The sequence below is a fragment of the Dermacentor silvarum genome, chromosome 8 (assembly GCF_013339745.2).
Source record: "Dermacentor silvarum isolate Dsil-2018 chromosome 8, BIME_Dsil_1.4, whole genome shotgun sequence".
NCBI lineage: Eukaryota > Metazoa > Arthropoda > Arachnida > Ixodida > Ixodidae > Dermacentor > Dermacentor silvarum.
In genome coordinates, this window is record NC_051161.1 from 148,881,935 (window position 1) to 148,894,912 (window position 12,978).

At 43.2% G+C, this 12,978-nt stretch overlaps 2 non-coding genes across 2 annotated transcripts; one reads left to right on the forward strand and one right to left on the reverse strand.

The window, feature by feature from the left end:
- Positions 1-6,471: 6,471 nt before the first annotated feature.
- Trnaa-agc (transfer RNA alanine (anticodon AGC)) lies at positions 6,472-6,544 on the forward strand. Its single transcript has one exon. It is a non-coding gene; the product is annotated as a tRNA-Ala (tRNA).
- A 1,640-nt stretch (positions 6,545-8,184) lies between these two features.
- On the reverse strand, positions 8,185-8,276 carry Trnay-gua (transfer RNA tyrosine (anticodon GUA)). The gene is given in 2 exon segments: positions 8,185-8,220; positions 8,240-8,276. It is a non-coding gene; the product is annotated as a tRNA-Tyr (tRNA).
- Between the last annotated feature and the right edge of the window lie 4,702 nt (positions 8,277-12,978).

The window sequence follows — 12,978 nt, forward strand, 5'->3', positions numbered from 1 at the left end:
AACGACAACAGCACCTCTTAAAGAGCAGGTGCTGACTGCAGACGGCATGACCCAGTTAACTGAATGAAGGCGTGGCTGAGGATCGGCGCGAAACTGGTTCAGCGGTGTCGCTGAATATATTGCCGAGCGCAGTTTGGCTTGAACGTGGGCTGTTGCTTAACGGTACGCTATGAAATTCTAAACAGATTTAATTGAGAAAAAAAATTGCACTAGCTTTTTTTTTCGGGAGCCGACATTCTCTTAATGAGAAACACGCACTGCCGCCGACGTTGCAATGGTCTTACCGTCAATCGGTAGCCTAGCTCTATTCGTGGTTTTCGTTCGTCAGGTTCGATAATCACTCGGGGAATTTCTAAAAACGTGTAATATTACACTCTCTATACGACTACTTGTACGCAAGACTTGATAGAATACTCTGTTGGAACAGCTTCATGAAGTTTTCTGCACCGGTTTTTTTCCCTGCTTTGGGTACGCCTGTTCAGTTCGCCTGTCACTGAACCCGAAGAATGTACAGAACCACAAACAAGGGCGCGTGAACACACCACTGACACCCGGTAGCATATCCTGGCTCCTTTCGACACGCGTGGCGTGGTTAGTTTATTGTACGGTCAGCCTGCCATGTGGTGCCGATGCTGTGTTTAAATATTTAATATATTTTATGCACGGAAGCCTTCAGCGCCATTTGGTTTTTGCCACCGCATTGAACATACCCCCCAGGCGCAAGTTGGGATCAGCTAGCGCAAGACAGGAGTAATTGGAGATCACAGGAAGCGGCCTTCGTCCTGCAGTGGGCATAAATAGGCTGTTGATGATGATGATGATGATGAACATACCCCAATTTGTTGGGAATAATTGAAAGCCATGAATCCGGCAAAACGCCAACGCCAGTGTTGCATCAAACAGAGGTCGGCACGAAATTACTAGTAGACGTCCTTTGGCAGTTTTCTACGACGACATTTTGGTGCAACTAACGAATGTTGCTGATGGGAAACTTTTGGGCACGTGTGAGGTGGCACAGCAAACAGGTAAGTGCCAAGTTCACTAGCGAGCAGAGAAAGACGCGTTTGAGGATGCAAGTTGACCGACGTGCTCAAATTTGGTTACATGAGAAAAGAAATTGAAAGTTGAGAAAAAGGACGGAAGACAGCGTGAGCGAGTGCGGGACACAATGGTGATGTAGGCTCTGAGCAAGTTATTGAAATGAAGGAATCGCGTCGCACGAGCTAATAAATACCAATTGTTGGTTGTTATTGAGGCAGAAGCTATTCTTAAATTCAATAAAGTAGGCAAAAAAAGATATAATTTGCGCAGTCAAAATGCAGGAACCCGGTCATTTTATTTCTGAACTCAACGAATCGTAATATGCGCTATTCTTTAACCAAACACATGGTGAGCGAAGAGTCATAGTATGCACCTCCTCCAGCAGGAAAATGGGTAGAAAGATGTTCGCAATAACACCAAAGAAAAAGGCCACGATTGAAATGGCTGTCCGCATTCAAGACAATTATATGCCGCTTTAGATGTCACCGCATCGGACGGTGAATCAGACTTAGCGTGGAGAAAATGTACCATCTGTAATAGCGTAAATATGGCATGCAGAGTCTACGAGTAACCTAGTGTAGCATGTGTTCAGGAATCTTGATCACCAAGAAAGTAACAGTTATGATCCTGCTTCTGTTAAAAGAAAAACCATTCCGCATGGAAATGCTTACCCAACCAAACCTAGAAACCCTTATATACACAAGAACCTCAATCCAGCTCTCAGGAGAGTTTCAGCACTCCTGATATTCTTGCTTCAGAAAAAAAATGGAGCTGGGCAGGCCATGTAATGCGTAGCATGGATTATCGGTGGACCATTAGCGTTACAGAGTGGATACCAAGAGAAGGGAAGCACAGTCGAGGACGGCAGAAAACTAGGTGGGGTGATGAAGTTAAGAAATTTGCAGGCGCAAGTTCGAATTAGCTAGCGCACGACAGGGGTAATTGGAGATCGCAGGGAGATGCCTTCGTCCTGCAGTGGACATAAATATAGGCTTATGATGATGAATCTTGTCCACACCAGCACCTGATAAAACAGCGTGGTCTATATTCTATTTGTAACGAACAAAGGATTTAGGTGAATCGGGGATTTACATGTGAAAGGTCCATTTATATATTTGCCGATTTGCTTGTGTTCCTCCAACAGCAAAAAATTTAGCGCGTCACGCTCTTCGTTTCATTTAACATATTTTGGTGTTTTGCTTCCTGTTCCAGAAAAGCCCGCCGTTCGAGGCCGTCAGTCGTTTTACATCTGGAACCTGCACATCAACTACATGTTATTCTTCCCATGGACCTCTGTTTCGCCTACAATAATGTTCTAGTGGAGGATCTGCACACACACACACACTCAGCATGACATCACATACACCTGTATGTGCAAGACCAAGGCAGAGAAACCGCCATCGCACGCAGCAGATATCTTCAAGACGAAAACATTTTTGCCCGTAAACGCTATGATCTGTCGACATTTTAACGTGGGAGTGTTGGCTCAGTGAATAGCTCATTAGAAGTGCCGCCGGTACTGGGAGAAAAATGGGGGCTCTTTAGGATGGCGCACTCGTTTGCTGAATGACACAGTATGAAAGCGAAACTTTAGAACTCTCACTGATTCGTCCGTGAGTGCCGAAGACGCGCTGCAGGAAAGCCAACTTGCACAATGGAACAATCTGTGCACACAATAGAACAATGGTGCACGGCATACGTATCGTAGAACACTACAGTTTAAATTCGCAATTGTACCGATGAGAACAAAGGGAACTGGAACTCCACGCTACGCAGACGAACTGTACATATGTCTGCATTTCATTACGCACGTCACGCAATGCATTCCTGGCCGTCACCATGGGTAGGCCGCGGGTGTAGCGTACGGCACAAGAGGCTGCCGTACGCGAACGCAAGCATGAGCGCGATTGTGCCTGTAAGGCCGATCCCGTGTATCGGCAAAGGCAGGGCCTCTGAGGATTTACCACAGTGATCAAAAGGAAATACTGTGCAAGTGTAGATTCGTCCAAGGAAGTGTGCGTGTGTGCGTGTAATCAACGGCTACATGATCCAAAATAAAGGGTATGCAAGTTAACGACATGTGTCTTCATTCAACTTCAACGTTCAAAAATACAATGCTAAACAAGCAATCAAATCACATATGCATCACATCTGTTCGCTCAGCATTTCTTGGGTTAGTTGCGTGGTGTGCTGGCTTTGGACTATTGATTATGATTCAGTTTGCATGGGAGACCGCTTCGCGTTCAACCATGTTTCTTTAAGAAAGAGGCTTTGATTTTCTTGCTGCAGGCGGCAACGGCAGACTTATTGGCGCAATCTGTTAAGCCAACCTGTGGTCTTTGCAAGGGGACAAGTGTTTGGTCTTTTTAAAGTATGGTCCCGCTGGCCTTTCTGTTGAGATTGATGTCAGTGTAAAGTAACCGAGAAGAAAACTAAGCTCGGGTAAGCCGCTGCCGATTGTGCTCCTGGCTTTGTTTTAGTTTGGTAATTGATTGTTATTGCGGTCTTTGTACGCAGTTGCTTTCTCAAAAACGGTAGTATCTTCCCTTTGATGGTTTAGTTTATTGAGGAAGTTAGGCAGAAGCGGGAAGGGGGGGGAGGGGGTTGAAGGTCTTAATGGGCAACTAGGTAACGGCAGTGGTTGGCTTGCACGAATACGCATGAAGCGCAAGAAAACGTTGTATTTCCCTGTATAGCACTAAAGTTTTCGTCACGAGAATGTTGCTTCGCAGAACATGATGAACAAGACCGGAAAGTGTGACGTACTCCCGTGAGCAAAAGTGTACAGAGCAAGGATTATGCGATAAAGTATCCACCTTTGAATGTAACCAGATATTAAGCACCGCAGTACTAATTTCGCATTTCGAACCTTCTAGTACTCTCATTAATTCCAGTTGGTGATACTGAATTACGAACGAACTGAGTTTTTCGGCAAGCCTGTGGTCCATATAGTCTTGCTCACGAGGTACCATGTTATGTACATGGCATCGTATAAATTTATAACCTTAGTTTCGCTCAGCCTAAGAACAGTCAGTTGGGTCTCCTGGTAAAGCTATGGAGTCTTCCATTGACCCAATTTATCTGTCTTCTTTAGGCACGAGGTTGGTCAAAGTCTAGCTGCTTGCCCTGCAGGTTTATGATGAGCTATATGAGACAGATGTGGTTTTCAATGGTTTGCATTGAATTACAGGCTGATTGGTGGGGGCTACAAAAAATGTGAATGTGCCCAGTCTCAGCGCGGCCCCAACCAAACTCAAGAACTACACAGTAAAGCAGCGTCCGCGCCCAGCTCCATATGTGGTACCAAACCAATTATATAAATAAAAAATATTGAGTTTCATTTATCTAGTAATAAGTTACAACTGTTGTGGCACGTGCTTGGATGTCTTAATCTCTGTTATGTCGGTCAACCCTTCAAGCACACATAATGTCTTAGATGAAGCTTTCTTAATTCAGAGCTTTTCGGACCCTGCACATTTGTGACGAAATTTGTCTAAGACGACACGAAAGTGCAGTGCTGCTTACAACTAGAAAGGTTTTTCTTCTTTTTTTTTGGATTCAGTGTCATTCGAGTAAAATTTATGTTGAAAATAGTAATGCTTCGTTGCCAGCATGCAGTTACCAACGAGCTAAAGTTAAGGCCGTATTGGTTCGTGCCGTTATACTTCACGTTTATTTTTGGCATTAAATAATTGTTCAATGGACACATGTAAGGAAAACTGGAGTGGTTCACTAGTCATATCTTGACCAGTCATCTGTGCCGTCATCATCATTATCACTTGTTTATCCCCACTTCACGACGAAATCTATTCTGCAAGATATAAGACATTACTCTCTGATAAAAAGAAAACATAGCAGAAGCACTGAAAATACAATTTCAGGCAATAAGTTAATAAAACCATGCAAAAGAACTCTCCCGGCGCTGGTGTTTGGTTACGTGAGAGTTCACCGATTCGCTGACACTGCTTCACAGTCAAGGGACGTCATGTGTTATTCTTGCACTACGTTCAGAACCAATTCAGTTAAACATATGATTCCTTGTTTATGGATTCGACGGATTTCGAGTCCCAAACTACGTGTGATACGACAATGCCCTACTCAAATGCACGTTATACCGCAAGCAACCCTTCGTCTGCGGCAGGCTGGGACACCGCGCCGATGTGTGTCCATCGCCAGATGAAACCATCTGCAGGGGTTGCGGCATACCCAACCCCACATATACGCATAATTGCACTCCCAAAGGTTAACTATGTGGAGAGGGACACCTCACAGCCAGTAGGGAATGTAGGCAATGTTTCCAACTACCTTACGTCGTCAGACGACGTAGTATGGAAAAGAATAAGACATCGGTCAGGACTGAAGTAAACCATCCGTATTCATTGAAGCTAGACGAACAATAATTCCCCCAACTAACCCGATACAGATTGGCACGGAAACAATTCGAGGAAGATCAAGGTCAAGAAACAGAACAAACGAATCAAGGAAGACGTCCCGGAGCCGCTCCAGAGGCCCAAGCAAGGGCAGGTCCGGATCAAAGGTCCGGACCTGCCCTTGCTTGGGCCTCTGGAGGTCCAATAAAAAGCCTCGACTTAGACGAGGCTTTTTATTACAGAGCTTTTCGTACACAGATGTTTTGACTAAGACGAAACGAAATTGCTGTGCTGCTTACAACTAGCATGGTTGTTCTTCGTGCTTTCTTTTTTTAGAATTAGGTGTCATTCGAGTTAAATATAGGTTGCAAATAGCAATGTTTCATTGCTAGCATGCAGTTGCCAATGAGATAATTGAGGCTATATTGGATAGTGTCGTTACACTTCATGTTAATTTTTGGCATTAGATATTTGTTCAATGGACATATATATGTGAGGAAAAATGGAGTGGTTCACTAGTCATAACTTGACCATTCATCTTTGTTGTCATGATCATTATCACCTTTTTATCTCCACGTCAGGACGAAATGATTTCTGCAAGACATATGAAAGAAATTACTCTTTGACGCAAAGAAACTTAGCAGAAGCACTGAAACTACAATTTCAGGCAATACGTTAATCTAGCCAAGCAATAGAAGTATCCCTGCGCTGGTGCTTGGTTACGTGACAGTGCACCGATTCGTGGACACTGTTTAAACTTTCACCATCAAGCGACGCCGCATGTTATTCTCGCACCAACTTTCAGAGCCAAGTTAAACATATAATTCCTTGTTTATGGAATACAAGCCTGCCCATTTACGTCAATGTGACAGACGATGTTATTCCCACCGCAATCCAAAGAGCTATTCCGAGCAGTAGACCAAAGTTTTAATATGCGAAGCGAGATTCTAGCGGCAACCGGTCGTCGCCCCGCCCTCACCTCCCTCGTTGGTTTTCCTTCGACCTAGTTTCACGCGAAGAGCACAATACGGTAGCGACTCGGTTAAAGACCAATCCAGTCGGGGGTGTAGCTCAGATGGTAGAGCGCTCGCTTAGCATGCGAGAGGTACTGGGATCGATACCCAGCACCTCCACTGACTTTTTTCGCCAGTGATAAAAGCACTACAAATCGTTGTGAGCCTTTCTGCGTTCGTGTTTTTTTTTCTTCACAATGCCACAATACTAATTTGTGAAAAATTGGATGTAGCCACTCAGTTTTGCGCAGCTATGGCGAACTGCAAATGGCGCTTTTATATGCACTCACCAGAAAGGGTTTATGCTTTTTTGTCCCCTTGGATAAAAGTAATGTTCACATAAGCGCGCTTATATAGTCTGAATAGTTCGCTGTGTTTTAGGTGCTTTATGCATTATGAAAATTTATCCTGACAATTTTATTTTTCCGTATTCAATCAGATATTGTATAAACGCATCACAGCGTTCAGCGAAACCTCCATTTGCGAAAGCATTCACGGCCATATGTATTTACTTCGGCGACTTTGTTCAACGCCTCCAAGTCAATATCCTTAAAAGGGGGCTTCCTCTTAAAGATGACCGGTTTTAAAATAGCCAAGTTCTTGACCTAACTCAGCCCCCAACTTAGTCCAGTGTGCTCAACAATGACGACAACCAAATGGACTTTAGGATGATGATGAAACTACAACTGCAACATGATGACGCCACCTCACTGACTTTAAAAAAAACCTGATTTCGCACATTCTCTAATTAAAGGTTGTACGTAGGTAGCTAGGACTTCCAAACACTTATTCCTGTGCCACACGACGGAGACCATAGGAGCTGTTTTGTTGCCTCGTGTGGTAGAGTGAGCCAGTAATTAAGAGTGTTGAAATCGGTGGGTCGACGGGTGCGCTCATGCACGCGCTATTTACTGCAATTTTCAAGGGTTACATTGCAATCCTTGCTCGACAGATGTGAAAAAGAGACGTTGGCTTCGCTACACAAATCGGAAGACAAATGTTTATGCATTGTGTTTATTGTTATTTGCGTTATGTTCAGATTTGTCTACACGTTAAATATATGTTCAGATTTGTCTACACGTTAAATATTTTACGTTCGCTTAATGTACCAAACATTTCCTGAATGTATGTATTCACTTCGTTGTACTTGTAATAAGTGATCGTTTTTATTATGTCATTGTTTTTATTCACTTTCTTAATTGTTGTATTGCCCTGGTATACATTTGCACACATGCGTTCTATAATACCGCAATCATATACGCGGGCCCTCTAGCACTTTCAAGTGGTTTACAACTGCTTTTCCCCTGAGGGATGCCCAATTCCTTCTGGAAATTAAAATAAATAAATAAATAAATAAATAAATAAATAAATAAATAAATAAATAAATAAATAAATAAATAAATAAATAAATAAATAAATAAATAAATAAATAAATAAATTGAATTGGTGGTTGGGCTTCCTTTCCTGTAAGTGTGGGCAGAGCCACCACAATGTGATCATAGTGCGGTGATAGGGGAGGGAGGAGGTGGCGGTAGTAGTTGTAGTCAGTCGGACAGGAAATAATGTTATGCCTAAAAGAAGTCCGCCTGAAGGAGTGAGAATGAAAGCTGCCCCCCACCAGTTCTTGAAGAGAATCATTTTTTTTTTGGCTCCGGGAATGTTATGACCTTTTCCCATGAGGAGAGCCGGCGTTAGCACTTCTTGCTACATCACAAGGAACACTCACTTGATTTGCATCGTAAATAAAGAAAAAAAAAACATCCGTCGAGCCGGATTTGAACCAGCGACCTATGGATGCCTGTCTTGAAGGTGCCTCTACAGTCCACCGCTCTACCAACTGAGCTATCGACGGAACGGCAACAGCCTGCCTTAAAGTGCAGGCGCCGACTGCGGACGGTATGACCCAGTTAACTGAAGGAAGGCGTGGCTAAGGATCGGCGTGAAACTGGCTCATCGGTGTCGCCGAATTTTTTGCCGAGCGCAGACTGGCGTGAACGTAGGCTGGCACTTAACAGGATGCTAAGAAATTCTAAACAGATTTAAGGAAGAAAAAAAGCGCATTAGTTACGCTATATTCATACTGTGGCCAAATATGTGGAGCCGGTTTAGCGGAGGACCGACATTCTCTAAATGTGAAACACGCACCGCCGCCGACATTGCAATGGTCTTACCGTCAATCGGTAGCCTTGCTCTATTTGTGATTTTTGTTCTTCGCGTTCCATAATCACTCGGGAAGTTTCTAAAAACGTGGAATATTACACTGTCTATACAACTCATTGTACGGTATACTTGATAGAATAATCTGTAGGAACAGATTTCATGATTTTTTCTGAACGGACGTCATTGTCTTTGGATAGGCGGATTCCCTTCAGCTTTCGCCGAGCCCGAAAAATGTACAGAACTGCAAAGCGACATGGGCGCACCCCTGACAACGGGTGGCATATGGTAACTCTTCTCGACAGGAATCTCGCGGTTAGTTTTTTGTACAGTCAGCTGGCCATATGGTCCCCGCTCTATGTTTAAATATCTAATATAATTTATTGGTGTAAATATTCCGCGCAGTTTGGTTTTAGGCACCGCATGGAAAGTACCCCATTTGGTTGTGAAGGATCCAAAGCCATGAAGCCTGAAAATTTTCAGTGCCAGAGTCGCAGCAAACAAAGATCTGCACAGCGTTGCCATTTGACGCCATTTGGCAGCTTTTTGTCGCGAAATTTAAGTGCACGATAACAAACTAACGACCATTGCCGATGGCCAACAATTAGGCACCTGTGCGGTGACTTAGCTATAAGGTGAGTGCCGAGCACACGCGTGAGCAGCGAAAAAATAGTCTGAGGACGCAAGTTGACCGACATGCTTAAGTGTCGTTACATGGTGCAAGAAGTTGAAAGTTCAGAAAAAGCTCGGAAGACAGCGTGAGCGAGTGCGGGACACAATGGCTACATAGGCTATGAGCAAGTTATTGAAATGAAGGAATCGCGTGGTACGAGAAAAGAATTACCAATTGTTGGTTGTTATTGACACAGAAACAATTCTTAAATTTAATAAAGTAGGCGAAATAGATAGAGCTTGCGCAGTCAAAATGCATGAACCTAGGCACTTTATTTATGGACTCATGAAATCGTAATATTCGATATTCTTTGATCAAACACATCGTGAACGATATGTCACAGTATGCACCACCCCCCGCAGGAAAATGCGTAGAAAGACGTTCGCAAAAGCACCAAAGAAAAAGGCCACGATCGAAGTGGCTTGAAGCAATCAAGACAATTACATGCCGCATTAGGTGTCACCGCATTGGACGGTGAATAAAACTTAGCGTGGGCAAAATGTAGACTCTGCAATAGCGTAAATATGGCATGCAGATTCTACGAGGAACCTAATAAAGCATGTGTTCAGGAATCTTGACGACCAAGAAAGTAACAATTATGTTGTTGCTTCTGTTAATTGAAAAACAATTCCGCATACCAAACCAAACCTGGAAATGCCTATACGCATAAGGCACTCAAACCAGCTCTCAGGAGAGTTTCTTCACTGACCTTTTCTACACTCCTAATCTTGTTTCAGACAGGCTCCAGATAACACAGCGTAGTTTATATTGTATCCGTAACGAACAAAGGATTTAGGTGAATCGGATATTTGCGTGTGAAAGGTCCACTCATTTAATCCCAGATGCACTAACTTTCATGGAACAGCGAAGAATTAAACATATCACGCGCATCGATCTAGCTATATCTTCCTGTTTTGCTTTCTAGCTGTTTTAGTTAAGTCCACAGTTCGAGGCCGTCAGGCTTTTTACATCTGAAATCAATACTCCAACTATCTGTTGTTCTTCCCACGGAACTTTGCTTCAACTACAATAATATTCTAGTGGAGGATCCACTCAAACACGCGCCAACATCACAAGACATACATCTGTATGAGCGTTACCAAGGCAGCGAAACCGAGGTCGGAGGCAGCGGATATCGAGCTATTCACGGAACCGACTGTCCCAATTTAAAATAACGGCTAATGATGGCGTCTGAATGGGCATGACGCCATCATCTGCCATCGCTATGAATTGGGATTGTTGGTTCTGTGAATAGCTCCTGATAAGTGCCGCCAGTACTCGGACAAAAAGGGAGGCTCTTTCGGATGGTGCACTCGTTTTCTGAATGACACAGTATATTGCTGCCGGTGGCCGCGGTGGAGTTATTTGCGCCATCGGTTAAGCCAACCTTTGGCCTTTTGAAATGGGTAAGTGTGGTCTTTCTAAACTATGGTCACGCTAGCATTTCTATATAGATTGATGTGAGTGTAAAGCAACCGAGAAGAAAACTAAGCTCGGGAGAGGCACTGCCGATTGCACTTCTGGCTTCGTTCAAGTTTGCCCATTGATAGTTATTTCGGTCTTTGTACACAGTTGCTTTCCCACAAACGGTCATATCTTCACGTTTGAGTAAGTTTGGCGCAAGTTTACTGCTTTAATGGACAACTAAGTAATGTTAGTGGTTGGCTTGCATGAAAGGTCATGAAGCGTAAGCAAACATTGCATTTCCCTGTATTGTACTAAAGTTTTCGTCACGATAATTTTCCTTCGTAGAAAATGATGAACAAGACCGACAAGTGTGACGTACTCCTCCGAGCTAAAATATACTGTGAAGTCGAGAATACGAGGGAAGCCCGTGTGGTCGGGATGATGCATACTTAAAAGGAAGAGATCGAGAGACCGACCAAAAGAGGTTTAAATACATTTAAAAATACATTAACGTTTCGGCTCCCCCACGGGAGCCTTGTTCACAATAAAACATGCGGCAGAGCTTGCGCCCTTTTTATGTGCGGCTCAAGACTCCACATAAAAACCAAGGCAGACCAAGGCATTTGGCATACATCAATGCCAAATTTCCTTCGTTGCGATGAAGAGTGTGCGCCATGGTTTGAATGATTAAGGATTCAAGATACAGACGCGCAGAATGACGCGCAGACGCGCAGATGACGCACAGAAACGTCAATGTATTTTTAAATATATTTAAACCTTTTTTGGTCGCTGTCTCGATCTCTTCCTTTTAAGTATAAGATATACAGTGCAGAGATTCTGCGATAGAGACGATCTTTATATCCACCTTTGGGTATAACCTGATATCAAACACTGCAGTACTAATTTGTCATTGCGAACATTCTAGTACGCTCATCAATTCCAGTTGGTGCGATTGAATTAGGAACAAACTGAGTTTTTTTGGCAAGCCTGTGGTCCGCACAGTTTTGCGCACGAAGTAGCATGCTATGTAAATAGCGTCGTATAAATTTGTCACCTTAGCTTTCGCTCAGCCTTAAAACAGTAGGCTGGGTCTCTTGGCAAAGTTATGGAGTCTTCCATTGACCCAATTTATGTGCCATCTTTATGTTCGAGGTTTGCAAGTGTCTAGCTGCCTGCCTTGCAGATTTATCGTTAGCTATATGCGATAGATGGGGTGTTCAACGGTTAGCATTCAATGACATAATGACTGGAGGTGGCTACAAAAATTTGAACGTGGGCAGTTTCAGCGCGTCCCCAACCAAACAAAAGAATCACAGAGTGAAGGAAATTCTGCGCCCACCTACATATTGGATACCAAACTATATATATACATCAAAAATATTCATGTTCATTTGTGTAGTAATATATTACAACTGCTGTAAGACGAACTTGAATTTCTTAATCCCTGTAACGTTGGTCAACCCTTCAAGCTCACAGAATCTATTAGATGAGGCTGTTTAATATAAACCTATTCGGATCCTGCATTTCTGTGATTAAAGTACACTAACACGAAACGAAAGTGCAGTGCTGCTTACCGCTTGCAAGTTTTTGTTTTAGGATTCGGTGCATCATTCGAGTTATGTTTAGCTAAAAATGTTTATGTTTTGTTGCTAGCAGTTACCTACTAGTTCAAATAAAGGCTATAGGTATGAGTTAGTGTCGTTACAGTTCATGTTTATTTCTGGCATTAAATATTTGTTCATTTGAGTTATATGTGTAAGGAAAAATGCAGTGGTTCACTTGTCATATCTTTACCAGGCATCTGTATCGTCATCATCATTATCACATGTTTATGTCTACTTGAATACGAATTAACTACTAGTAGATATAGGAAAGAAATTACTCACTAACGCAAAGAAATTTAGCAGAAGCACTGAAAATGCAATTTCAGGCGATAAGTTAATATAACCATGCAAAAGAAATCCCGCGCCCCGGTGTTTGGTTACGTGACAGTACACCGATTCCTTGACACTGTTTCACAGTCAAAGGACGCCATATGTAATTGTTGAACCACTTACGGAGCAAAGATAAAAATATAAATCTTTGTTTGTGGTATACAAGCATGCCCGTTTATGTCAGTGTGACAGACGATGTTCTCATTTCCACCGCAATCCAAAGAGCTATTCCGAGTTGTGGACCAACCTCTTAATATGCGAAGCGAGATTCTAGCGGCAACCGGTCGTCGCCCCACCCTCACCTCCCTTGTTCGCTTTCCTTCGACCTAGTTTCACGCGAAGAGCACAATACGGTAGCGACTCGGTTAAAGACCGATCCAGTC